Source organism: Schistocerca americana, unplaced genomic scaffold (genome assembly GCF_021461395.2).
Source record: "Schistocerca americana isolate TAMUIC-IGC-003095 unplaced genomic scaffold, iqSchAmer2.1 HiC_scaffold_525, whole genome shotgun sequence".
In the NCBI taxonomy this organism is placed as follows: Eukaryota; Metazoa; Arthropoda; class Insecta; order Orthoptera; family Acrididae; genus Schistocerca; species Schistocerca americana.
The window spans coordinates 45,026-68,482 of NW_025726264.1; the positions used below are offsets into that span (position 1 = coordinate 45,026).

At 54.7% G+C, this 23,457-nt stretch overlaps 15 non-coding genes across 15 annotated transcripts; all 15 read right to left on the minus strand.

The window, feature by feature from the left end:
- Nucleotides 1-203: 203 nt before the first annotated feature.
- Nucleotides 204-322, minus strand: LOC124586067. The gene has a single exon (XR_006974995.1). It is a non-coding gene; the product is annotated as a 5S ribosomal RNA (ribosomal RNA).
- A 1,628-nt stretch (nt 323-1,950) lies between these two features.
- Nucleotides 1,951-2,069, minus strand: LOC124586068. The gene has a single exon (XR_006974996.1). It is a non-coding gene; the product is annotated as a 5S ribosomal RNA (ribosomal RNA).
- Nucleotides 2,070-3,697: 1,628 nt separating this feature from the next.
- Nucleotides 3,698-3,816, minus strand: LOC124586069. Its single transcript, XR_006974997.1, has one exon. It is a non-coding gene; the product is annotated as a 5S ribosomal RNA (ribosomal RNA).
- Nucleotides 3,817-5,444: 1,628 nt separating this feature from the next.
- Nucleotides 5,445-5,563, minus strand: LOC124586070. The gene has a single exon (XR_006974998.1). It is a non-coding gene; the product is annotated as a 5S ribosomal RNA (ribosomal RNA).
- A 1,628-nt stretch (nt 5,564-7,191) lies between these two features.
- On the minus strand, nt 7,192-7,310 carry LOC124586072. Its single transcript, XR_006974999.1, has one exon. It is a non-coding gene; the product is annotated as a 5S ribosomal RNA (ribosomal RNA).
- Nucleotides 7,311-8,450: 1,140 nt separating this feature from the next.
- On the minus strand, nt 8,451-8,569 carry LOC124586073. The gene has a single exon (XR_006975000.1). It is a non-coding gene; the product is annotated as a 5S ribosomal RNA (ribosomal RNA).
- A 1,501-nt stretch (nt 8,570-10,070) lies between these two features.
- Nucleotides 10,071-10,189, minus strand: LOC124586074. The gene has a single exon (XR_006975001.1). It is a non-coding gene; the product is annotated as a 5S ribosomal RNA (ribosomal RNA).
- A 1,140-nt stretch (nt 10,190-11,329) lies between these two features.
- Nucleotides 11,330-11,448, minus strand: LOC124586075. Its single transcript, XR_006975002.1, has one exon. It is a non-coding gene; the product is annotated as a 5S ribosomal RNA (ribosomal RNA).
- A 1,502-nt stretch (nt 11,449-12,950) lies between these two features.
- LOC124586076 lies at nt 12,951-13,069 on the minus strand. Its single transcript, XR_006975003.1, has one exon. It is a non-coding gene; the product is annotated as a 5S ribosomal RNA (ribosomal RNA).
- Nucleotides 13,070-14,209: 1,140 nt separating this feature from the next.
- Nucleotides 14,210-14,328, minus strand: LOC124586078. Its single transcript, XR_006975005.1, has one exon. It is a non-coding gene; the product is annotated as a 5S ribosomal RNA (ribosomal RNA).
- A 1,862-nt stretch (nt 14,329-16,190) lies between these two features.
- LOC124586079 lies at nt 16,191-16,309 on the minus strand. Its single transcript, XR_006975006.1, has one exon. It is a non-coding gene; the product is annotated as a 5S ribosomal RNA (ribosomal RNA).
- Nucleotides 16,310-17,810: 1,501 nt separating this feature from the next.
- Nucleotides 17,811-17,929, minus strand: LOC124586080. Its single transcript, XR_006975007.1, has one exon. It is a non-coding gene; the product is annotated as a 5S ribosomal RNA (ribosomal RNA).
- Nucleotides 17,930-19,430: 1,501 nt separating this feature from the next.
- LOC124586081 lies at nt 19,431-19,549 on the minus strand. Its single transcript, XR_006975008.1, has one exon. It is a non-coding gene; the product is annotated as a 5S ribosomal RNA (ribosomal RNA).
- A 1,140-nt stretch (nt 19,550-20,689) lies between these two features.
- On the minus strand, nt 20,690-20,808 carry LOC124586083. Its single transcript, XR_006975009.1, has one exon. It is a non-coding gene; the product is annotated as a 5S ribosomal RNA (ribosomal RNA).
- A 1,863-nt stretch (nt 20,809-22,671) lies between these two features.
- On the minus strand, nt 22,672-22,790 carry LOC124586084. Its single transcript, XR_006975010.1, has one exon. It is a non-coding gene; the product is annotated as a 5S ribosomal RNA (ribosomal RNA).
- Between the last annotated feature and the right edge of the window lie 667 nt (nt 22,791-23,457).

Below are 23,457 nucleotides of genomic sequence, written 5' to 3' on the forward strand. Positions count from 1 at the left end.
TTCGTAGTGTTTCGTTATTGTCAAGGATTTCTCGGCACGTTTACATTGCTGAAGGAAGCATCTTTGTCACAACGGAAAGGTAGTATGAAAAGAGGGCTGGCAGGGGTAGCGATGCAAAAAGGAGAAAATGTAAGGGAGCCAACAGCACCTTTTTTTTTTATTGGGCTGCCAGGGGTACCGACATAATAACAAAAAAAAAAGGGAGCCAACAACACCCGGGTTTCCCAGGCGGTCACCCATCCAAGTACTAACCGGGCCCAATGATGCTTAACTTCGGTGATCGGACGAGAACCGGTGCAATCATCATGGCATGGCCGTTGGCACTCATGTAATGTAGGAGCACGGCAGAATTCGCGTTCGGCTTCTCTCCCAATACACAAAATGTTAGTTTTCCGCCGCATTTGACGAAAGCACATCCTTCCGCAACAGCCAGCTCCTCGAGGACGGCGCGGGGGGCGCGCCCGGCGTCCCAGCGGAGCGACGGCCGAATTAGCGGGCGCACCGCCGCCTGTGTGAGACGCACTGCTGCTCGTTGCACGTCCTGTCATTCGCTGGGCGCGTGCAGCCTTCGACACTAGAGGAGGACGCATCTTGTCCCTGGTGTCCAGCGGAGGGCCTGTGCGGGGTGTGGCAGTGTCGTGCTGGAGGGCGCCACTGGTAGCGATGTGGGCTTCCTCGCCTCGCCTCGCCTCGCCTCACACCAGGTGTCTGCGTAGTTCGCAGTGTATTCGCACCATTCCTATCCCTGTCCCCGTCCCGACTTGTCCCGACTTTGCTCGACTGCCGCTCGCTGCCGCTCGGGTCGTGGCCCATATGACAGTACAAGCACGACAAACATCTGCGAGACGGCCGTGGGCCTAACGGGCGTGTCCGAGACGCCGTTTGCGGCGGGTAGGGCAGCGCCGTGCCGTGGAAAGGTGCGCTCGGGTCGTGGCCCATATGACAGTACAAGCACGACAAACATCTGCGAGACCGCCGTGGGCCTAACGGGCGTGTCCGAGACGCCGTTTGCGGCGGGTAGGGCAGCGCCGTGCCGTGGAAAGGTGCGAAAACAGGGACGCAGGACACAGGAGGGCTGCCAAAGCATCCATCTCTTCCAGCGACGAAAGAGAAATTTTTCTTTACAAATCTGCAGCCGTACAATGCAACAAAACAATAAGCCCTGACGTATTTCAGAACGCATCTGTCGGTTCGTACTGTTTTGGTATTTGCGCGGTGCATTCTCGCCTGTCCCCCCTTCCGTCCCGACTTGTCCCGACTTTGCTCGACTGCCGCTCGCTGCCGCTCGGGTCGTGGCCCATATGACAGTACAAGCACGACAAACATCTGCGAGACGGCCGTGGGCCTAACGGGCGTGTCCGAGACGCCGTTTGCGGCGGGTAGGGCAGCGCCGTGCCGTGGAAAGGTGCGAAAACAGGGACGCAGGACACAGGAGGGTCGCCAAAGCATCCATCTCTTCTAGCGACGAAAGAGAAATTTTTGTTTACAAATCTGCAGCCGTACAGTGCAACAAAACAATAAGCCCTGACGTATTTCAGAACGCATCTGTCGGTTCGTACTGTTTTGGTATCTCCAGAGACTATTTGGAAATCTTCCTTGGCACATTCTTCTTCGAGCTCAGGCCATTAATATCATATCTTATATTTATTACAGTCGTTTATTTTCAATTTTTTTTTTTTTTTGTTGGAACTTTGCACTGCTACGAAACAGTAGGAGGCCCTGGCTTATTTCAGATCACATCTGTCGATTCGTAGTGTTTCGTTATTGTCAAGGATTTCTCGGCACGTTTACATTGCTGAAGGAAGCATCTTTGTCACAACGGAAAGGTAGTATGAAAAGAGGGCTGGCAGGGGTAGCGATGCAAAAAGGAGAAAATGTAAGGGAGCCAACAGCACCTTTTTTTTTTATTGGGCTGCCAGGGGTACCGACATAATAACAAAAAAAAAAGGGAGCCAACAACACCCGGGTTTCCCAGGCGGTCACCCATCCAAGTACTAACCGGGCCCAATGATGCTTAACTTCGGTGATCGGACGAGAACCGGTGCAATCATCATGGCATGGCCGTTGGCACTCATGTAATGTAGGAGCACGGCAGAATTCGCGTTCGGCTTCTCTCCCAATACACAAAATGTTAGTTTTCCGCCGCATTTGACGAAAGCACATCCTTCCGCAACAGCCAGCTCCTCGAGGACGGCGCGGGGGGCGCGCCCGGCGTCCCAGCGGAGCGACGGCCGAATTAGCGGGCGCACCGCCGCCTGTGTGAGACGCACTGCTGCTCGTTGCACGTCCTGTCATTCGCTGGGCGCGTGCAGCCTTCGACACTAGAGGAGGACGCATCTTGTCCCTGGTGTCCAGCGGAGGGCCTGTGCGGGGTGTGGCAGTGTCGTGCTGGAGGGCGCCACTGGTAGCGATGTGGGCTTCCTCGCCTCGCCTCGCCTCGCCTCACACCAGGTGTCTGCGTAGTTCGCAGTGTATTCGCACCATTCCTATCCCTGTCCCCGTCCCGACTTGTCCCGACTTTGCTCGACTGCCGCTCGCTGCCGCTCGGGTCGTGGCCCATATGACAGTACAAGCACGACAAACATCTGCGAGACGGCCGTGGGCCTAACGGGCGTGTCCGAGACGCCGTTTGCGGCGGGTAGGGCAGCGCCGTGCCGTGGAAAGGTGCGCTCGGGTCGTGGCCCATATGACAGTACAAGCACGACAAACATCTGCGAGACCGCCGTGGGCCTAACGGGCGTGTCCGAGACGCCGTTTGCGGCGGGTAGGGCAGCGCCGTGCCGTGGAAAGGTGCGAAAACAGGGACGCAGGACACAGGAGGGCTGCCAAAGCATCCATCTCTTCCAGCGACGAAAGAGAAATTTTTCTTTACAAATCTGCAGCCGTACAATGCAACAAAACAATAAGCCCTGACGTATTTCAGAACGCATCTGTCGGTTCGTACTGTTTTGGTATTTGCGCGGTGCATTCTCGCCTGTCCCCCCTTCCGTCCCGACTTGTCCCGACTTTGCTCGACTGCCGCTCGCTGCCGCTCGGGTCGTGGCCCATATGACAGTACAAGCACGACAAACATCTGCGAGACGGCCGTGGGCCTAACGGGCGTGTCCGAGACGCCGTTTGCGGCGGGTAGGGCAGCGCCGTGCCGTGGAAAGGTGCGAAAACAGGGACGCAGGACACAGGAGGGTCGCCAAAGCATCCATCTCTTCTAGCGACGAAAGAGAAATTTTTGTTTACAAATCTGCAGCCGTACAGTGCAACAAAACAATAAGCCCTGACGTATTTCAGAACGCATCTGTCGGTTCGTACTGTTTTGGTATCTCCAGAGACTATTTGGAAATCTTCCTTGGCACATTCTTCTTCGAGCTCAGGCCATTAATATCATATCTTATATTTATTACAGTCGTTTATTTTCAATTTTTTTTTTTTTTTGTTGGAACTTTGCACTGCTACGAAACAGTAGGAGGCCCTGGCTTATTTCAGATCACATCTGTCGATTCGTAGTGTTTCGTTATTGTCAAGGATTTCTCGGCACGTTTACATTGCTGAAGGAAGCATCTTTGTCACAACGGAAAGGTAGTATGAAAAGAGGGCTGGCAGGGGTAGCGATGCAAAAAGGAGAAAATGTAAGGGAGCCAACAGCACCTTTTTTTTTTATTGGGCTGCCAGGGGTACCGACATAATAACAAAAAAAAAAGGGAGCCAACAACACCCGGGTTTCCCAGGCGGTCACCCATCCAAGTACTAACCGGGCCCAATGATGCTTAACTTCGGTGATCGGACGAGAACCGGTGCAATCATCATGGCATGGCCGTTGGCACTCATGTAATGTAGGAGCACGGCAGAATTCGCGTTCGGCTTCTCTCCCAATACACAAAATGTTAGTTTTCCGCCGCATTTGACGAAAGCACATCCTTCCGCAACAGCCAGCTCCTCGAGGACGGCGCGGGGGGCGCGCCCGGCGTCCCAGCGGAGCGACGGCCGAATTAGCGGGCGCACCGCCGCCTGTGTGAGACGCACTGCTGCTCGTTGCACGTCCTGTCATTCGCTGGGCGCGTGCAGCCTTCGACACTAGAGGAGGACGCATCTTGTCCCTGGTGTCCAGCGGAGGGCCTGTGCGGGGTGTGGCAGTGTCGTGCTGGAGGGCGCCACTGGTAGCGATGTGGGCTTCCTCGCCTCGCCTCGCCTCGCCTCACACCAGGTGTCTGCGTAGTTCGCAGTGTATTCGCACCATTCCTATCCCTGTCCCCGTCCCGACTTGTCCCGACTTTGCTCGACTGCCGCTCGCTGCCGCTCGGGTCGTGGCCCATATGACAGTACAAGCACGACAAACATCTGCGAGACGGCCGTGGGCCTAACGGGCGTGTCCGAGACGCCGTTTGCGGCGGGTAGGGCAGCGCCGTGCCGTGGAAAGGTGCGCTCGGGTCGTGGCCCATATGACAGTACAAGCACGACAAACATCTGCGAGACCGCCGTGGGCCTAACGGGCGTGTCCGAGACGCCGTTTGCGGCGGGTAGGGCAGCGCCGTGCCGTGGAAAGGTGCGAAAACAGGGACGCAGGACACAGGAGGGCTGCCAAAGCATCCATCTCTTCCAGCGACGAAAGAGAAATTTTTCTTTACAAATCTGCAGCCGTACAATGCAACAAAACAATAAGCCCTGACGTATTTCAGAACGCATCTGTCGGTTCGTACTGTTTTGGTATTTGCGCGGTGCATTCTCGCCTGTCCCCCCTTCCGTCCCGACTTGTCCCGACTTTGCTCGACTGCCGCTCGCTGCCGCTCGGGTCGTGGCCCATATGACAGTACAAGCACGACAAACATCTGCGAGACGGCCGTGGGCCTAACGGGCGTGTCCGAGACGCCGTTTGCGGCGGGTAGGGCAGCGCCGTGCCGTGGAAAGGTGCGAAAACAGGGACGCAGGACACAGGAGGGTCGCCAAAGCATCCATCTCTTCTAGCGACGAAAGAGAAATTTTTGTTTACAAATCTGCAGCCGTACAGTGCAACAAAACAATAAGCCCTGACGTATTTCAGAACGCATCTGTCGGTTCGTACTGTTTTGGTATCTCCAGAGACTATTTGGAAATCTTCCTTGGCACATTCTTCTTCGAGCTCAGGCCATTAATATCATATCTTATATTTATTACAGTCGTTTATTTTCAATTTTTTTTTTTTTTTGTTGGAACTTTGCACTGCTACGAAACAGTAGGAGGCCCTGGCTTATTTCAGATCACATCTGTCGATTCGTAGTGTTTCGTTATTGTCAAGGATTTCTCGGCACGTTTACATTGCTGAAGGAAGCATCTTTGTCACAACGGAAAGGTAGTATGAAAAGAGGGCTGGCAGGGGTAGCGATGCAAAAAGGAGAAAATGTAAGGGAGCCAACAGCACCTTTTTTTTTTATTGGGCTGCCAGGGGTACCGACATAATAACAAAAAAAAAAGGGAGCCAACAACACCCGGGTTTCCCAGGCGGTCACCCATCCAAGTACTAACCGGGCCCAATGATGCTTAACTTCGGTGATCGGACGAGAACCGGTGCAATCATCATGGCATGGCCGTTGGCACTCATGTAATGTAGGAGCACGGCAGAATTCGCGTTCGGCTTCTCTCCCAATACACAAAATGTTAGTTTTCCGCCGCATTTGACGAAAGCACATCCTTCCGCAACAGCCAGCTCCTCGAGGACGGCGCGGGGGGCGCGCCCGGCGTCCCAGCGGAGCGACGGCCGAATTAGCGGGCGCACCGCCGCCTGTGTGAGACGCACTGCTGCTCGTTGCACGTCCTGTCATTCGCTGGGCGCGTGCAGCCTTCGACACTAGAGGAGGACGCATCTTGTCCCTGGTGTCCAGCGGAGGGCCTGTGCGGGGTGTGGCAGTGTCGTGCTGGAGGGCGCCACTGGTAGCGATGTGGGCTTCCTCGCCTCGCCTCGCCTCGCCTCACACCAGGTGTCTGCGTAGTTCGCAGTGTATTCGCACCATTCCTATCCCTGTCCCCGTCCCGACTTGTCCCGACTTTGCTCGACTGCCGCTCGCTGCCGCTCGGGTCGTGGCCCATATGACAGTACAAGCACGACAAACATCTGCGAGACGGCCGTGGGCCTAACGGGCGTGTCCGAGACGCCGTTTGCGGCGGGTAGGGCAGCGCCGTGCCGTGGAAAGGTGCGCTCGGGTCGTGGCCCATATGACAGTACAAGCACGACAAACATCTGCGAGACCGCCGTGGGCCTAACGGGCGTGTCCGAGACGCCGTTTGCGGCGGGTAGGGCAGCGCCGTGCCGTGGAAAGGTGCGAAAACAGGGACGCAGGACACAGGAGGGCTGCCAAAGCATCCATCTCTTCCAGCGACGAAAGAGAAATTTTTCTTTACAAATCTGCAGCCGTACAATGCAACAAAACAATAAGCCCTGACGTATTTCAGAACGCATCTGTCGGTTCGTACTGTTTTGGTATTTGCGCGGTGCATTCTCGCCTGTCCCCCCTTCCGTCCCGACTTGTCCCGACTTTGCTCGACTGCCGCTCGCTGCCGCTCGGGTCGTGGCCCATATGAAAGTACAAGCACGACAAACATCTGCGAGACGGCCGTGGGCCTAACGGGCGTGTCCGAGACGCCGTTTGCGGCGGGTAGGGCAGCGCCGTGCCGTGGAAAGGTGCGAAAACAGGGACGCAGGACACAGGAGGGTCGCCAAAGCATCCATCTCTTCTAGCGACGAAAGAGAAATTTTTGTTTACAAATCTGCAGCCGTACAGTGCAACAAAACAATAAGCCCTGACGTATTTCAGAACGCATCTGTCGGTTCGTACTGTTTTGGTATCTCCAGAGACTATTTGGAAATCTTCCTTGGCACATTCTTCTTCGAGCTCAGGCCATTAATATCATATCTTATATTTATTACAGTCGTTTATTTTCAATTTTTTTTTTTTTTTGTTGGAACTTTGCACTGCTACGAAACAGTAGGAGGCCCTGGCTTATTTCAGATCACATCTGTCGATTCGTAGTGTTTCGTTATTGTCAAGGATTTCTCGGCACGTTTACATTGCTGAAGGAAGCATCTTTGTCACAACGGAAAGGTAGTATGAAAAGAGGGCTGGCAGGGGTAGCGATGCAAAAAGGAGAAAATGTAAGGGAGCCAACAGCACCTTTTTTTTTTATTGGGCTGCCAGGGGTACCGACATAATAACAAAAAAAAAAGGGAGCCAACAACACCCGGGTTTCCCAGGCGGTCACCCATCCAAGTACTAACCGGGCCCAATGATGCTTAACTTCGGTGATCGGACGAGAACCGGTGCAATCATCATGGCATGGCCGTTGGCACTCATGTAATGTAGGAGCACGGCAGAATTCGCGTTCGGCTTCTCTCCCAATACACAAAATGTTAGTTTTCCGCCGCATTTGACGAAAGCACATCCTTCCGCAACAGCCAGCTCCTCGAGGACGGCGCGGGGGGCGCGCCCGGCGTCCCAGCGGAGCGACGGCCGAATTAGCGGGCGCACCGCCGCCTGTGTGAGACGCACTGCTGCTCGTTGCACGTCCTGTCATTCGCTGGGCGCGTGCAGCCTTCGACACTAGAGGAGGACGCATCTTGTCCCTGGTGTCCAGCGGAGGGCCTGTGCGGGGTGTGGCAGTGTCGTGCTGGAGGGCGCCACTGGTAGCGATGTGGGCTTCCTCGCCTCGCCTCGCCTCGCCTCACACCAGGTGTCTGCGTAGTTCGCAGTGCATTCGCACCATTCCTATCCCTGTCCCCGTCCCGACTTGTCCCGACTTTGCTCGACTGCCGCTCGCTGCCGCTCGGGTCGTGGCCCATATGACAGTACAAGCACGACAAACATCTGCGAGACGGCCGTGGGCCTAACGGGCGTGTCCGAGACGCCGTTTGCGGCGGGTAGGGCAGCGCCGTGCCGTGGAAAGGTGCGAAAACAGGGACGCAGGACACAGGAGGGTCGCCAAAGCATCCATCTCTTCTAGCGACGAAAGAGAAATTTTTGTTTACAAATCTGCAGCCGTACAGTGCAACAAAACAATAAGCCCTGACGTATTTCAGAACGCATCTGTCGGTTCGTACTGTTTTGGTATCTCCAGAGACTATTTGGAAATCTTCCTTGGCACATTCTTCTTCGAGCTCAGGCCATTAATATCATATCTTATATTTATTACAGTCGTTTATTTTCAATTTTTTTTTTTTTTTGTTGGAACTTTGCACTGCTACGAAACAGTAGGAGGCCCTGGCTTATTTCAGATCACATCTGTCGATTCGTAGTGTTTCGTTATTGTCAAGGATTTCTCGGCACGTTTACATTGCTGAAGGAAGCATCTTTGTCACAACGGAAAGGTAGTATGAAAAGAGGGCTGGCAGGGGTAGCGATGCAAAAAGGAGAAAATGTAAGGGAGCCAACAGCACCTTTTTTTTTTATTGGGCTGCCAGGGGTACCGACATAATAACAAAAAAAAAAGGGAGCCAACAACACCCGGGTTTCCCAGGCGGTCACCCATCCAAGTACTAACCGGGCCCAATGATGCTTAACTTCGGTGATCGGACGAGAACCGGTGCAATCATCATGGCATGGCCGTTGGCACTCATGTAATGTAGGAGCACGGCAGAATTCGCGTTCGGCTTCTCTCCCAATACACAAAATGTTAGTTTTCCGCCGCATTTGACGAAAGCACATCCTTCCGCAACAGCCAGCTCCTCGAGGACGGCGCGGGGGGCGCGCCCGGCGTCCCAGCGGAGCGACGGCCGAATTAGCGGGCGCACCGCCGCCTGTGTGAGACGCACTGCTGCTCGTTGCACGTCCTGTCATTCGCTGGGCGCGTGCAGCCTTCGACACTAGAGGAGGACGCATCTTGTCCCTGGTGTCCAGCGGAGGGCCTGTGCGGGGTGTGGCAGTGTCGTGCTGGAGGGCGCCACTGGTAGCGATGTGGGCTTCCTCGCCTCGCCTCGCCTCGCCTCACACCAGGTGTCTGCGTAGTTCGCAGTGCATTCGCACCATTCCTATCCCTGTCCCCGTCCCGACTTGTCCCGACTTTGCTCGACTGCCGCTCGCTGCCGCTCGGGTCGTGGCCCATATGACAGTACAAGCACGACAAACATCTGCGAGACCGCCGTGGGCCTAACGGGCGTGTCCGAGACGCCGTTTGCGGCGGGTAGGGCAGCGCCGTGCCGTGGAAAGGTGCGAAAACAGGGACGCAGGACACAGGAGGGCTGCCAAAGCATCCATCTCTTCCAGCGACGAAAGAGAAATTTTTCTTTACAAATCTGCAGCCGTACAATGCAACAAAACAATAAGCCCTGACGTATTTCAGAACGCATCTGTCGGTTCGTACTGTTTTGGTATTTGCGCGGTGCATTCTCGCCTGTCCCCCCTTCCGTCCCGACTTGTCCCGACTTTGCTCGACTGCCGCTCGCTGCCGCTCGGGTCGTGGCCCATATGACAGTACAAGCACGACAAACATCTGCGAGACGGCCGTGGGCCTAACGGGCGTGTCCGAGACGCCGTTTGCGGCGGGTAGGGCAGCGCCGTGCCGTGGAAAGGTGCGAAAACAGGGACGCAGGACACAGGAGGGTCGCCAAAGCATCCATCTCTTCTAGCGACGAAAGAGAAATTTTTCTTTACAAATCTGCAGCCGTACAGTGCAACAAAACAATAAGCCCTGACGTATTTCAGAACGCATCTGTCGGTTCGTACTGTTTTGGTATCTCCAGAGACTATTTGGAAATCTTCCTTGGCACATTCTTCTTCGAGCTCAGGCCATTAATATCATATCTTATATTTATTACAGTCGTTTATTTTCAATTTTTTTTTTTTTTGTTGGAACTTTGCACTGCTACGAAACAGTAGGAGGCCCTGGCTTATTTCAGATCACATCTGTCGATTCGTAGTGTTTCGTTATTGTCAAGGATTTCTCGGCACGTTTACATTGCTGAAGGAAGCATCTTTGTCACAACGGAAAGGTAGTATGAAAAGAGGGCTGGCAGGGGTAGCGATGCAAAAAGGAGAAAATGTAAGGGAGCCAACAGCACCTTTTTTTTTTATTGGGCTGCCAGGGGTACCGACATAATAACAAAAAAAAAAGGGAGCCAACAACACCCGGGTTTCCCAGGCGGTCACCCATCCAAGTACTAACCGGGCCCAATGATGCTTAACTTCGGTGATCGGACGAGAACCGGTGCAATCATCATGGCATGGCCGTTGGCACTCATGTAATGTAGGAGCACGGCAGAATTCGCGTTCGGCTTCTCTCCCAATACACAAAATGTTAGTTTTCCGCCGCATTTGACGAAAGCACATCCTTCCGCAACAGCCAGCTCCTCGAGGACGGCGCGGGGGGCGCGCCCGGCGTCCCAGCGGAGCGACGGCCGAATTAGCGGGCGCACCGCCGCCTGTGTGAGACGCACTGCTGCTCGTTGCACGTCCTGTCATTCGCTGGGCGCGTGCAGCCTTCGACACTAGAGGAGGACGCATCTTGTCCCTGGTGTCCAGCGGAGGGCCTGTGCGGGGTGTGGCAGTGTCGTGCTGGAGGGCGCCACTGGTAGCGATGTGGGCTTCCTCGCCTCGCCTCGCCTCGCCTCACACCAGGTGTCTGCGTAGTTCGCAGTGCATTCGCACCATTCCTATCCCTGTCCCCGTCCCGACTTGTCCCGACTTTGCTCGACTGCCGCTCGCTGCCGCTCGGGTCGTGGCCCATATGACAGTACAAGCACGACAAACATCTGCGAGACGGCCGTGGGCCTAACGGGCGTGTCCGAGACGCCGTTTGCGGCGGGTAGGGCAGCGCCGTGCCGTGGAAAGGTGCGAAAACAGGGACGCAGGACACAGGAGGGTCGCCAAAGCATCCATCTCTTCTAGCGACGAAAGAGAAATTTTTGTTTACAAATCTGCAGCCGTACAGTGCAACAAAACAATAAGCCCTGACGTATTTCAGAACGCATCTGTCGGTTCGTACTGTTTTGGTATCTCCAGAGACTATTTGGAAATCTTCCTTGGCACATTCTTCTTCGAGCTCAGGCCATTAATATCATATCTTATATTTATTACAGTCGTTTATTTTCAATTTTTTTTTTTTTTTGTTGGAACTTTGCACTGCTACGAAACAGTAGGAGGCCCTGGCTTATTTCAGATCACATCTGTCGATTCGTAGTGTTTCGTTATTGTCAAGGATTTCTCGGCACGTTTACATTGCTGAAGGAAGCATCTTTGTCACAACGGAAAGGTAGTATGAAAAGAGGGCTGGCAGGGGTAGCGATGCAAAAAGGAGAAAATGTAAGGGAGCCAACAGCACCTTTTTTTTTTATTGGGCTGCCAGGGGTACCGACATAATAACAAAAAAAAAAGGGAGCCAACAACACCCGGGTTTCCCAGGCGGTCACCCATCCAAGTACTAACCGGGCCCAATGATGCTTAACTTCGGTGATCGGACGAGAACCGGTGCAATCATCATGGCATGGCCGTTGGCACTCATGTAATGTAGGAGCACGGCAGAATTCGCGTTCGGCTTCTCTCCCAATACACAAAATGTTAGTTTTCCGCCGCATTTGACGAAAGCACATCCTTCCGCAACAGCCAGCTCCTCGAGGACGGCGCGGGGGGCGCGCCCGGCGTCCCAGCGGAGCGACGGCCGAATTAGCGGGCGCACCGCCGCCTGTGTGAGACGCACTGCTGCTCGTTGCACGTCCTGTCATTCGCTGGGCGCGTGCAGCCTTCGACACTAGAGGAGGACGCATCTTGTCCCTGGTGTCCAGCGGAGGGCCTGTGCGGGGTGTGGCAGTGTCGTGCTGGAGGGCGCCACTGGTAGCGATGTGGGCTTCCTCGCCTCGCCTCGCCTCGCCTCACACCAGGTGTCTGCGTAGTTCGCAGTGCATTCGCACCATTCCTATCCCTGTCCCCGTCCCGACTTGTCCCGACTTTGCTCGACTGCCGCTCGCTGCCGCTCGGGTCGTGGCCCATATGACAGTACAAGCACGACAAACATCTGCGAGACCGCCGTGGGCCTAACGGGCGTGTCCGAGACGCCGTTTGCGGCGGGTAGGGCAGCGCCGTGCCGTGGAAAGGTGCGAAAACAGGGACGCAGGACACAGGAGGGCTGCCAAAGCATCCATCTCTTCCAGCGACGAAAGAGAAATTTTTCTTTACAAATCTGCAGCCGTACAATGCAACAAAACAATAAGCCCTGACGTATTTCAGAACGCATCTGTCGGTTCGTACTGTTTTGGTATTTGCGCGGTGCATTCTCGCCTGTCCCCCCTTCCGTCCCGACTTGTCCCGACTTTGCTCGACTGCCGCTCGCTGCCGCTCGGGTCGTGGCCCATATGACAGTACAAGCACGACAAACATCTGCGAGACGGCCGTGGGCCTAACGGGCGTGTCCGAGACGCCGTTTGCGGCGGGTAGGGCAGCGCCGTGCCGTGGAAAGGTGCGAAAACAGGGACGCAGGACACAGGAGGGTCGCCAAAGCATCCATCTCTTCTAGCGACGAAAGAGAAATTTTTGTTTACAAATCTGCAGCCGTACAGTGCAACAAAACAATAAGCCCTGACGTATTTCAGAACGCATCTGTCGGTTCGTACTGTTTTGGTATCTCCAGAGACTATTTGGAAATCTTCCTTGGCACATTCTTCTTCGAGCTCAGGCCATTAATATCATATCTTATATTTATTACAGTCGTTTATTTTCAATTTTTTTTTTTTTTTGTTGGAACTTTGCACTGCTACGAAACAGTAGGAGGCCCTGGCTTATTTCAGATCACATCTGTCGATTCGTAGTGTTTCGTTATTGTCAAGGATTTCTCGGCACGTTTACATTGCTGAAGGAAGCATCTTTGTCACAACGGAAAGGTAGTATGAAAAGAGGGCTGGCAGGGGTAGCGATGCAAAAAGGAGAAAATGTAAGGGAGCCAACAGCACCTTTTTTTTTTATTGGGCTGCCAGGGGTACCGACATAATAACAAAAAAAAAAGGGAGCCAACAACACCCGGGTTTCCCAGGCGGTCACCCATCCAAGTACTAACCGGGCCCAATGATGCTTAACTTCGGTGATCGGACGAGAACCGGTGCAATCATCATGGCATGGCCGTTGGCACTCATGTAATGTAGGAGCACGGCAGAATTCGCGTTCGGCTTCTCTCCCAATACACAAAATGTTAGTTTTCCGCCGCATTTGACGAAAGCACATCCTTCCGCAACAGCCAGCTCCTCGAGGACGGCGCGGGGGGCGCGCCCGGCGTCCCAGCGGAGCGACGGCCGAATTAGCGGGCGCACCGCCGCCTGTGTGAGACGCACTGCTGCTCGTTGCACGTCCTGTCATTCGCTGGGCGCGTGCAGCCTTCGACACTAGAGGAGGACGCATCTTGTCCCTGGTGTCCAGCGGAGGGCCTGTGCGGGGTGTGGCAGTGTCGTGCTGGAGGGCGCCACTGGTAGCGATGTGGGCTTCCTCGCCTCGCCTCGCCTCGCCTCACACCAGGTGTCTGCGTAGTTCGCAGTGCATTCGCACCATTCCTATCCCTGTCCCCGTCCCGACTTGTCCCGACTTTGCTCGACTGCCGCTCGCTGCCGCTCGGGTCGTGGCCCATATGACAGTACAAGCACGACAAACATCTGCGAGACGGCCGTGGGCCTAACGGGCGTGTCCGAGACGCCGTTTGCGGCGGGTAGGGCAGCGCCGTGCCGTGGAAAGGTGCGAAAACAGGGACGCAGGACACAGGAGGGTCGCCAAAGCATCCATCTCTTCTAGCGACGAAAGAGAAATTTTTGTTTACAAATCTGCAGCCGTACAGTGCAACAAAACAATAAGCCCTGACGTATTTCAGAACGCATCTGTCGGTTCGTACTGTTTTGGTATCTCCAGAGACTATTTGGAAATCTTCCTTGGCACATTCTTCTTCGAGCTCAGGCCATTAATATCATATCTTATATTTATTACAGTCGTTTATTTTCAATTTTTTTTTTTTTTTGTTGGAACTTTGCACTGCTACGAAACAGTAGGAGGCCCTGGCTTATTTCAGATCACATCTGTCGATTCGTAGTGTTTCGTTATTGTCAAGGATTTCTCGGCACGTTTACATTGCTGAAGGAAGCATCTTTGTCACAACGGAAAGGTAGTATGAAAAGAGGGCTGGCAGGGGTAGCGATGCAAAAAGGAGAAAATGTAAGGGAGCCAACAGCACCTTTTTTTTTTATTGGGCTGCCAGGGGTACCGACATAATAACAAAAAAAAAAGGGAGCCAACAACACCCGGGTTTCCCAGGCGGTCACCCATCCAAGTACTAACCGGGCCCAATGATGCTTAACTTCGGTGATCGGACGAGAACCGGTGCAATCATCATGGCATGGCCGTTGGCACTCATGTAATGTAGGAGCACGGCAGAATTCGCGTTCGGCTTCTCTCCCAATACACAAAATGTTAGTTTTCCGCCGCATTTGACGAAAGCACATCCTTCCGCAACAGCCAGCTCCTCGAGGACGGCGCGGGGGGCGCGCCCGGCGTCCCAGCGGAGCGACGGCCGAATTAGCGGGCGCACCGCCGCCTGTGTGAGACGCACTGCTGCTCGTTGCACGTCCTGTCATTCGCTGGGCGCGTGCAGCCTTCGACACTAGAGGAGGACGCATCTTGTCCCTGGTGTCCAGCGGAGGGCCTGTGCGGGGTGTGGCAGTGTCGTGCTGGAGGGCGCCACTGGTAGCGATGTGGGCTTCCTCGCCTCGCCTCGCCTCGCCTCACACCAGGTGTCTGCGTAGTTCGCAGTGCATTCGCACCATTCCTATCCCTGTCCCCGTCCCGACTTGTCCCGACTTTGCTCGACTGCCGCTCGCTGCCGCTCGGGTCGTGGCCCATATGACAGTACAAGCACGACAAACATCTGCGAGACCGCCGTGGGCCTAACGGGCGTGTCCGAGACGCCGTTTGCGGCGGGTAGGGCAGCGCCGTGCCGTGGAAAGGTGCGAAAACAGGGACGCAGGACACAGGAGGGCTGCCAAAGCATCCATCTCTTCCAGCGACGAAAGAGAAATTTTTCTTTACAAATCTGCAGCCGTACAATGCAACAAAACAATAAGCCCTGACGTATTTCAGAACGCATCTGTCGGTTCGTACTGTTTTGGTATTTGCGCGGTGCATTCTCGCCTGTCCCCCCTTCCGTCCCGACTTGTCCCGACTTTGCTCGACTGCCGCTCGCTGCCGCTCGGGTCGTGGCCCATATGACAGTACAAGCACGACAAACATCTGCGAGACGGCCGTGGGCCTAACGGGCGTGTCCGAGACGCCGTTTGCGGCGGGTAGGGCAGCGCCGTGCCGTGGAAAGGTGCGAAAACAGGGACGCAGGACACAGGAGGGCTGCCAAAGCATCCATCTCTTCCAGCGACGAAAGAGAAATTTTTCTTTACAAATCTGCAGCCGTACAATGCAACAAAACAATAAGCCCTGACGTATTTCAGAACGCATCTGTCGGTTCGTACTGTTTTGGTATTTGCGCGGTGCATTCTCGCCTGTCCCCCCTTCCGTCCCGACTTGTCCCGACTTTGCTCGACTGCCGCTCGCTGCCGCTCGGGTCGTGGCCCATATGACAGTACAAGCACGACAAACATCTGCGAGACGGCCGTGGGCCTAACGGGCGTGTCCGAGACGCCGTTTGCGGCGGGTAGGGCAGCGCCGTGCCGTGGAAAGGTGCGAAAACAGGGACGCAGGACACAGGAGGGTCGCCAAAGCATCCATCTCTTCTAGCGACGAAAGAGAAATTTTTGTTTACAAATCTGCAGCCGTACAGTGCAACAAAACAATAAGCCCTGACGTATTTCAGAACGCATCTGTCGGTTCGTACTGTTTTGGTATCTCCAGAGACTATTTGGAAATCTTCCTTGGCACATTCTTCTTCGAGCTCAGGCCATTAATATCATATCTTATATTTATTACAGTCGTTTATTTTCAATTTTTTTTTTTTTGTTGGAACTTTGCACTGCTACGAAACAGTAGGAGGCCCTGGCTTATTTCAGATCACATCTGTCGATTCGTAGTGTTTCGTTATTGTCAAGGATTTCTCGGCACGTTTACATTGCTGAAGGAAGCATCTTTGTCACAACGGAAAGGTAGTATGAAAAGAGGGCTGGCAGGGGTAGCGATGCAAAAAGGAGAAAATGTAAGGGAGCCAACAGCACCTTTTTTTTTTATTGGGCTGCCAGGGGTACCGACATAATAACAAAAAAAAAAGGGAGCCAACAACACCCGGGTTTCCCAGGCGGTCACCCATCCAAGTACTAACCGGGCCCAATGATGCTTAACTTCGGTGATCGGACGAGAACCGGTGCAATCATCATGGCATGGCCGTTGGCACTCATGTAATGTAGGAGCACGGCAGAATTCGCGTTCGGCTTCTCTCCCAATACACAAAATGTTAGTTTTCCGCCGCATTTGACGAAAGCACATCCTTCCGCAACAGCCAGCTCCTCGAGGACGGCGCGGGGGGCGCGCCCGGCGTCCCAGCGGAGCGACGGCCGAATTAGCGGGCGCACCGCCGCCTGTGTGAGACGCACTGCTGCTCGTTGCACGTCCTGTCATTCGCTGGGCGCGTGCAGCCTTCGACACTAGAGGAGGACGCATCTTGTCCCTGGTGTCCAGCGGAGGGCCTGTGCGGGGTGTGGCAGTGTCGTGCTGGAGGGCGCCACTGGTAGCGATGTGGGCTTCCTCGCCTCGCCTCGCCTCGCCTCACACCAGGTGTCTGCGTAGTTCGCAGTGCATTCGCACCATTCCTATCCCTGTCCCCGTCCCGACTTGTCCCGACTTTGCTCGACTGCCGCTCGCTGCCGCTCGGGTCGTGGCCCATATGACAGTACAAGCACGACAAACATCTGCGAGACCGCCGTGGGCCTAACGGGCGTGTCCGAGACGCCGTTTGCGGCGGGTAGGGCAGCGCCGTGCCGTGGAAAGGTGCGAAAACAGGGACGCAGGACACAGGAGGGCTGCCAAAGCATCCATCTCTTCCAGCGACGAAAGAGAAATTTTTCTTTACAAATCTGCAGCCGTACAATGCAACAAAACAATAAGCCCTGACGTATTTCAGAACGCATCTGTCGGTTCGTACTGTTTTGGTATTTGCGCGGTGCATTCTCGCCTGTCCCCCCTTCCGTCCCGACTTGTCCCGACTTTGCTCGACTGCCGCTCGCTGCCGCTCGGGTCGTGGCCCATATGACAGTACAAGCACGACAAACATCTGCGAGACGGCCGTGGGCCTAACGGGCGTGTCCGAGACGCCGTTTGCGGCGGGTAGGGCAGCGCCGTGCCGTGGAAAGGTGCGAAAACAGGGACGCAGGACACAGGAGGGTCGCCAAAGCATCCATCTCTTCTAGCGACGAAAGAGAAATTTTTGTTTACAAATCTGCAGCCGTACAGTGCAACAAAACAATAAGCCCTGACGTATTTCAGAACGCATCTGTCGGTTCGTACTGTTTTGGTATCTCCAGAGACTATTTGGAAATCTTCCTTGGCACATTCTTCTTCGAGCTCAGGCCATTAATATCATATCTTATATTTATTACAGTCGTTTATTTTCAATTTTTTTTTTTTTTGTTGGAACTTTGCACTGCTACGAAACAGTAGGAGGCCCTGGCTTATTTCAGATCACATCTGTCGATTCGTAGTGTTTCGTTATTGTCAAGGATTTCTCGGCACGTTTACATTGCTGAAGGAAGCATCTTTGTCACAACGGAAAGGTAGTATGAAAAGAGGGCTGGCAGGGGTAGCGATGCAAAAAGGAGAAAATGTAAGGGAGCCAACAGCACCTTTTTTTTTTATTGGGCTGCCAGGGGTACCGACATAATAACAAAAAAAAAAGGGAGCCAACAACACCCGGGTTTCCCAGGCGGTCACCCATCCAAGTACTAACCGGGCCCAATGATGCTTAACTTCGGTGATCGGACGAGAACCGGTGCAATCATCATGGCATGGCCGTTGGCACTCATGTAATGTAGGAGCACGGCAGAATTCGCGTTCGGCTTCTCTCCCAATACACAAAATGTTAGTTTTCCGCCGCATTTGACGAAAGCACATCCTTCCGCAACAGCCAGCTCCTCGAGGACGGCGCAGGGGGCGCGCCCGGCGTCCCAGCGGAGCGACGGCCGAATTAGCGGGCGCACCGCCGCCTGTGTGAGACGCACTGCTGCTCGTTGCACGTCCTGTCATTCGCTGGGCGCGTGCAGCCTTCGACACTAGAGGAGGACGCATCTTGTCCCTGGTGTCCAGCGGAGGGCCTGTGCGGGGTGTGGCAGTGTCGTGCTGGAGGGCGCCACTGGTAGCGATGTGGGCTTCCTCGCCTCGCCTCGCCTCGCCTCACACCAGGTGTCTGCGTAGTTCGCAGTGCATTCGCACCATTCCTATCCCTGTCCCCGTCCCGACTTGTCCCGACTTTGCTCGACTGCCGCTCGCTGCCGCTCGGGTCGTGGCCCATATGACAGTACAAGCACGACAAACATCTGCGAGACGGCCGTGGGCCTAACGGGCGTGTCCGAGACGCCGTTTGCGGCGGGTAGGGCAGCGCCGTGCCGTGGAAAGGTGCGAAAACAGGGACGCAGGACACAGGAGGGTCGCCAAAGCATCCATCTCTTCTAGCGACGAAAGAGAAATTTTTGTTTACAAATCTGCAGCCGTACAGTGCAACAAAACAATAAGCCCTGACGTATTTCAGAACGCATCTGTCGGTTCGTACTGTTTTGGTATTTGCGCGGTGCATTCTCGCCTGTCCCCCCTTCCGTCCCGACTTGTCCCGACTTTGCTCGACTGCCGCTCGCTGCCGCTCGGGTCGTGGCCCATATGACAGTACAAGCACGACAAACATCTGCGAGACGGCCGTGGGCCTAACGGGCGTGTCCGAGACGCCGTTTGCGGCGGGTAGGGCAGCGCCGTGCCGTGGAAAGGTGCGAAAACAGGGACGCAGGACACAGGAGGGTCGCCAAAGCATCCATCTCTTCTAGCGACGAAAGAGAAATTTTTGTTTACAAATCTGCAGCCGTACAGTGCAACAAAACAATAAGCCCTGACGTATTTCAGAACGCATCTGTCGGTTCGTACTGTTTTGGTATCTCCAGAGACTATTTGGAAATCTTCCTTGGCACATTCTTCTTCGAGCTCAGGCCATTAATATCATATCTTATATTTATTACAGTCGTTTATTTTCAATTTTTTTTTTTTTTGTTGGAACTTTGCACTGCTACGAAACAGTAGGAGGCCCTGGCTTATTTCAGATCACATCTGTCGATTCGTAGTGTTTCGTTATTGTCAAGGATTTCTCGGCACGTTTACATTGCTGAAGGAAGCATCTTTGTCACAACGGAAAGGTAGTATGAAAAGAGGGCTGGCAGGGGTAGCGATGCAAAAAGGAGAAAATGTAAGGGAGCCAACAGCACCTTTTTTTTTTATTGGGCTGCCAGGGGTACCGACATAATAACAAAAAAAAAAGGGAGCCAACAACACCCGGGTTTCCCAGGCGGTCACCCATCCAAGTACTAACCGGGCCCAATGATGCTTAACTTCGGTGATCGGACGAGAACCGGTGCAATCATCATGGCATGGCCGTTGGCACTCATGTAATGTAGGAGCACGGCAGAATTCGCGTTCGGCTTCTCTCCCAATACACAAAATGTTAGTTTTCCGCCGCATTTGACGAAAGCACATCCTTCCGCAACAGCCAGCTCCTCGAGGACGGCGCAGGGGGCGCGCCCGGCGTCCCAGCGGAGCGACGGCCGAATTAGCGGGCGCACCGCCGCCTGTGTGAGACGCACTGCTGCTCGTTGCACGTCCTGTCATTCGCTGGGCGCGTGCAGCCTTCGACACTAGAGGAGGACGCATCTTGTCCCTGGTGTCCAGCGGAGGGCCTGTGCGGGGTGTGGCAGTGTCGTGCTGGAGGGCGCCACTGGTAGCGATGTGGGCTTCCTCGCCTCGCCTCGCCTCGCCTCACACCAGGTGTCTGCGTAGTTCGCAGTGCATTCGCACCATTCCTATCCCTGTCCCCGTCCCGACTTGTCCCGACTTTGCTCGACTGCCGCTCGCTGCCGCTCGGGTCGTGGCCCATATGACAGTACAAGCACGACAAACATCTGCGAGACGGCCGTGGGCCTAACGGGCGTGTCCGAGACGCCGTTTGCGGCGGGTAGGGCAGCGCCGTGCCGTGGAAAGGTGCGAAAACAGGGACGCAGGACACAGGAGGGTCGCCAAAGCATCCATCTCTTCTAGCGACGAAAGAGAAATTTTTGTTTACAAATCTGCAGCCGTACAGTGCAACAAAACAATAAGCCCTGACGTATTTCAGAACGCATCTGTCGGTTCGTACTGTTTTGGTATCTCCAGAGACTATTTGGAAATCTTCCTTGGCACATTCTTCTTCGAGCTCAGGCCATTAATATCATATCTTATATTTATTACAGTCGTTTATTTTCAATTTTTTTTTTTTTTTGTTGGAACTTTGCACTGCTACGAAACAGTAGGAGGCCCTGGCTTATTTCAGATCACATCTGTCGATTCGTAGTGTTTCGTTATTGTCAAGGATTTCTCGGCACGTTTACATTGCTGAAGGAAGCATCTTTGTCACAACGGAAAGGTAGTATGAAAAGAGGGCTGGCAGGGGTAGCGATGCAAAAAGGAGAAAATGTAAGGGAGCCAACAGCACCTTTTTTTTTTATTGGGCTGCCAGGGGTACCGACATAATAACAAAAAAAAAAGGGAGCCAACAACACCCGGGTTTCCCAGGCGGTCACCCATCCAAGTACTAACCGGGCCCAATGATGCTTAACTTCGGTGATCGGACGAGAACCGGTGCAATCATCATGGCATGGCCGTTGGCACTCATGTAATGTAGGAGCACGGCAGAATTCGCGTTCGGCTTCTCTCCCAATACACAAAATGTTAGTTTTCCGCCGCATTTGACGAAAGCACATCCTTCCGCAACAGCCAGCTCCTCGAGGACGGCGCGGGGGGCGCGCCCGGCGTCCCAGCGGAGCGACGGCCGAATTAGCGGGCGCACCGCCGCCTGTGTGAGACGCACTGCTGCTCGTTGCACGTCCTGTCATTCGCTGGGCGCGTGCAGCCTTCGACACTAGAGGAGGACGCATCTTGTCCCTGGTGTCCAGCGGAGGGCCTGTGCGGGGTGTGGCAGTGTCGTGCTGGAGGGCGCCACTGGTAGCGATGTGGGCTTCCTCGCCTCGCCTCGCCTCGCCTCACACCAGGTGTCTGCGTAGTTCGCAGTGCATTCGCACCATTCCTATCCCTGTCCCCGTCCCGACTTGTCCCGACTTTGCTCGACTGCCGCTCGCTGCCGCTCGGGTCGTGGCCCATATGACAGTACAAGCACGACAAACATCTGCGAGACCGCCGTGGGCCTAACGGGCGTGTCCGAGACGCCGTTTGCGGCGGGTAGGGCAGCGCCGTGCCGTGGAAAGGTGCGAAAACAGGGACGCAGGACACAGGAGGGCTGCCAAAGCATCCATCTCTTCCAGCGACGAAAGAGAAATTTTTCTTTACAAATCTGCAGCCGTACAATGCAACAAAACAATAAGCCCTGACGTATTTCAGAACGCATCTGTCGGTTCGTACTGTTTTGGTATTTGCGCGGTGCATTCTCGCCTGTCCCCCCTTCCGTCCCGACTTGTCCCGACTTTGCTCGACTGCCGCTCGCTGCCGCTCGGGTCGTGGCCCATATGACAGTACAAGCACGACAAACATCTGCGAGACGGCCGTGGGCCTAACGGGCGTGTCCGAGACGCCGTTTGCGGCGGGTAGGGCAGCGCCGTGCCGTGGAAAGGTGCGAAAACAGGGACGCAGGACACAGGAGGGCTGCCAAAGCATCCATCTCTTCCAGCGACGAAAGAGAAATTTTTCTTTACAAATCTGCAGCCGTACAATGCAACAAAACAATAAGCCCTGACGTATTTCAGAACGCATCTGTCGGTTCGTACTGTTTTGGTATTTGCGCGGTGCATTCTCGCCTGTCCCCCCTTCCGTCCCGACTTGTCCCGACTTTGCTCGACTGCCGCTCGCTGCCGCTCGGGTCGTGGCCCATATGACAGTACAAGCACGACAAACATCTGCGAGACGGCCGTGGGCCTAACGGGCGTGTCCGAGACGCCGTTTGCGGCGGGTAGGGCAGCGCCGTGCCGTGGAAAGGTGCGAAAACAGGGACGCAGGACACAGGAGGGTCGCCAAAGCATCCATCTCTTCTAGCGACGAAAGAGAAATTTTTGTTTACAAATCTGCAGCCGTACAGTGCAACAAAACAATAAGCCCTGACGTATTTCAGAACGCATCTGTCGGTTCGTACTGTTTTGGTATCTCCAGAGACTATTTGGAAATCTTCCTTGGCACATTCTTCTTCGAGCTCAGGCCATTAATATCATATCTTATATTTATTACAGTCGTTTATTTTCAATTTTTTTTTTTTTTGTTGGAACTTTGCACTGCTACGAAACAGTAGGAGGCCCTGGCTTATTTCAGATCACATCTGTCGATTCGTAGTGTTTCGTTATTGTCAAGGATTTCTCGGCACGTTTACATTGCTGAAGGAAGCATCTTTGTCACAACGGAAAGGTAGTATGAAAAGAGGGCTGGCAGGGGTAGCGATGCAAAAAGGAGAAAATGTAAGGGAGCCAACAGCACCTTTTTTTTTTATTGGGCTGCCAGGGGTACCGACATAATAACAAAAAAAAAAGGGAGCCAACAACACCCGGGTTTCCCAGGCGGTCACCCATCCAAGTACTAACCGGGCCCAATGATGCTTAACTTCGGTGATCGGACGAGAACCGGTGCAATCATCATGGCATGGCCGTTGGCACTCATGTAATGTAGGAGCACGGCAGAATTCGCGTTCGGCTTCTCTCCCAATACACAAAATGTTAGTTTTCCGCCGCATTTGACGAAAGCACATCCTTCCGCAACAGCCAGCTCCTCGAGGACGGCGCGGGGGGCGCGCCCGGCGTCCCAGCGGAGCGACGGCCGAATTAGCGGGCGCACCGCCGCCTGTGTGAGACGCACTGCTGCTCGTTGCACGTCCTGTCATTCGCTGGGCGCGTGCAGCCTTCGACACTAGAGGAGGACGCATCTTGTCCCTGGTGTCCAGCGGAGGGCCTGTGCGGGGTGTGGCAGTGTCGTGCTGGAGGGCGCCACTGGTAGCGATGTGGGCTTCCTCGCCTCGCCTCGCCTCGCCTCACACCAGGTGTCTGCGTAGTTCGCAGTGCATTCGCACCATTCCTATCCCTGTCCCCGTCCCGACTTGTCCCGACTTTGCTCGACTGCCGCTCGCTGCCGCTCGGGTCGTGGCCCATATGACAGTACAAGCACGACAAACATCTGCGAGACCGCCGTGGGCCTAACGGGCGTGTCCGAGACGCCGTTTGCGGCGGGTAGGGCAGCGCCGTGCCGTGGAAAGGTGCGAAAACAGGGACGCAGGACACAGGAGGGCTGCCAAAGCATCCATCTCTTCCAGCGACGAAAGAGAAAT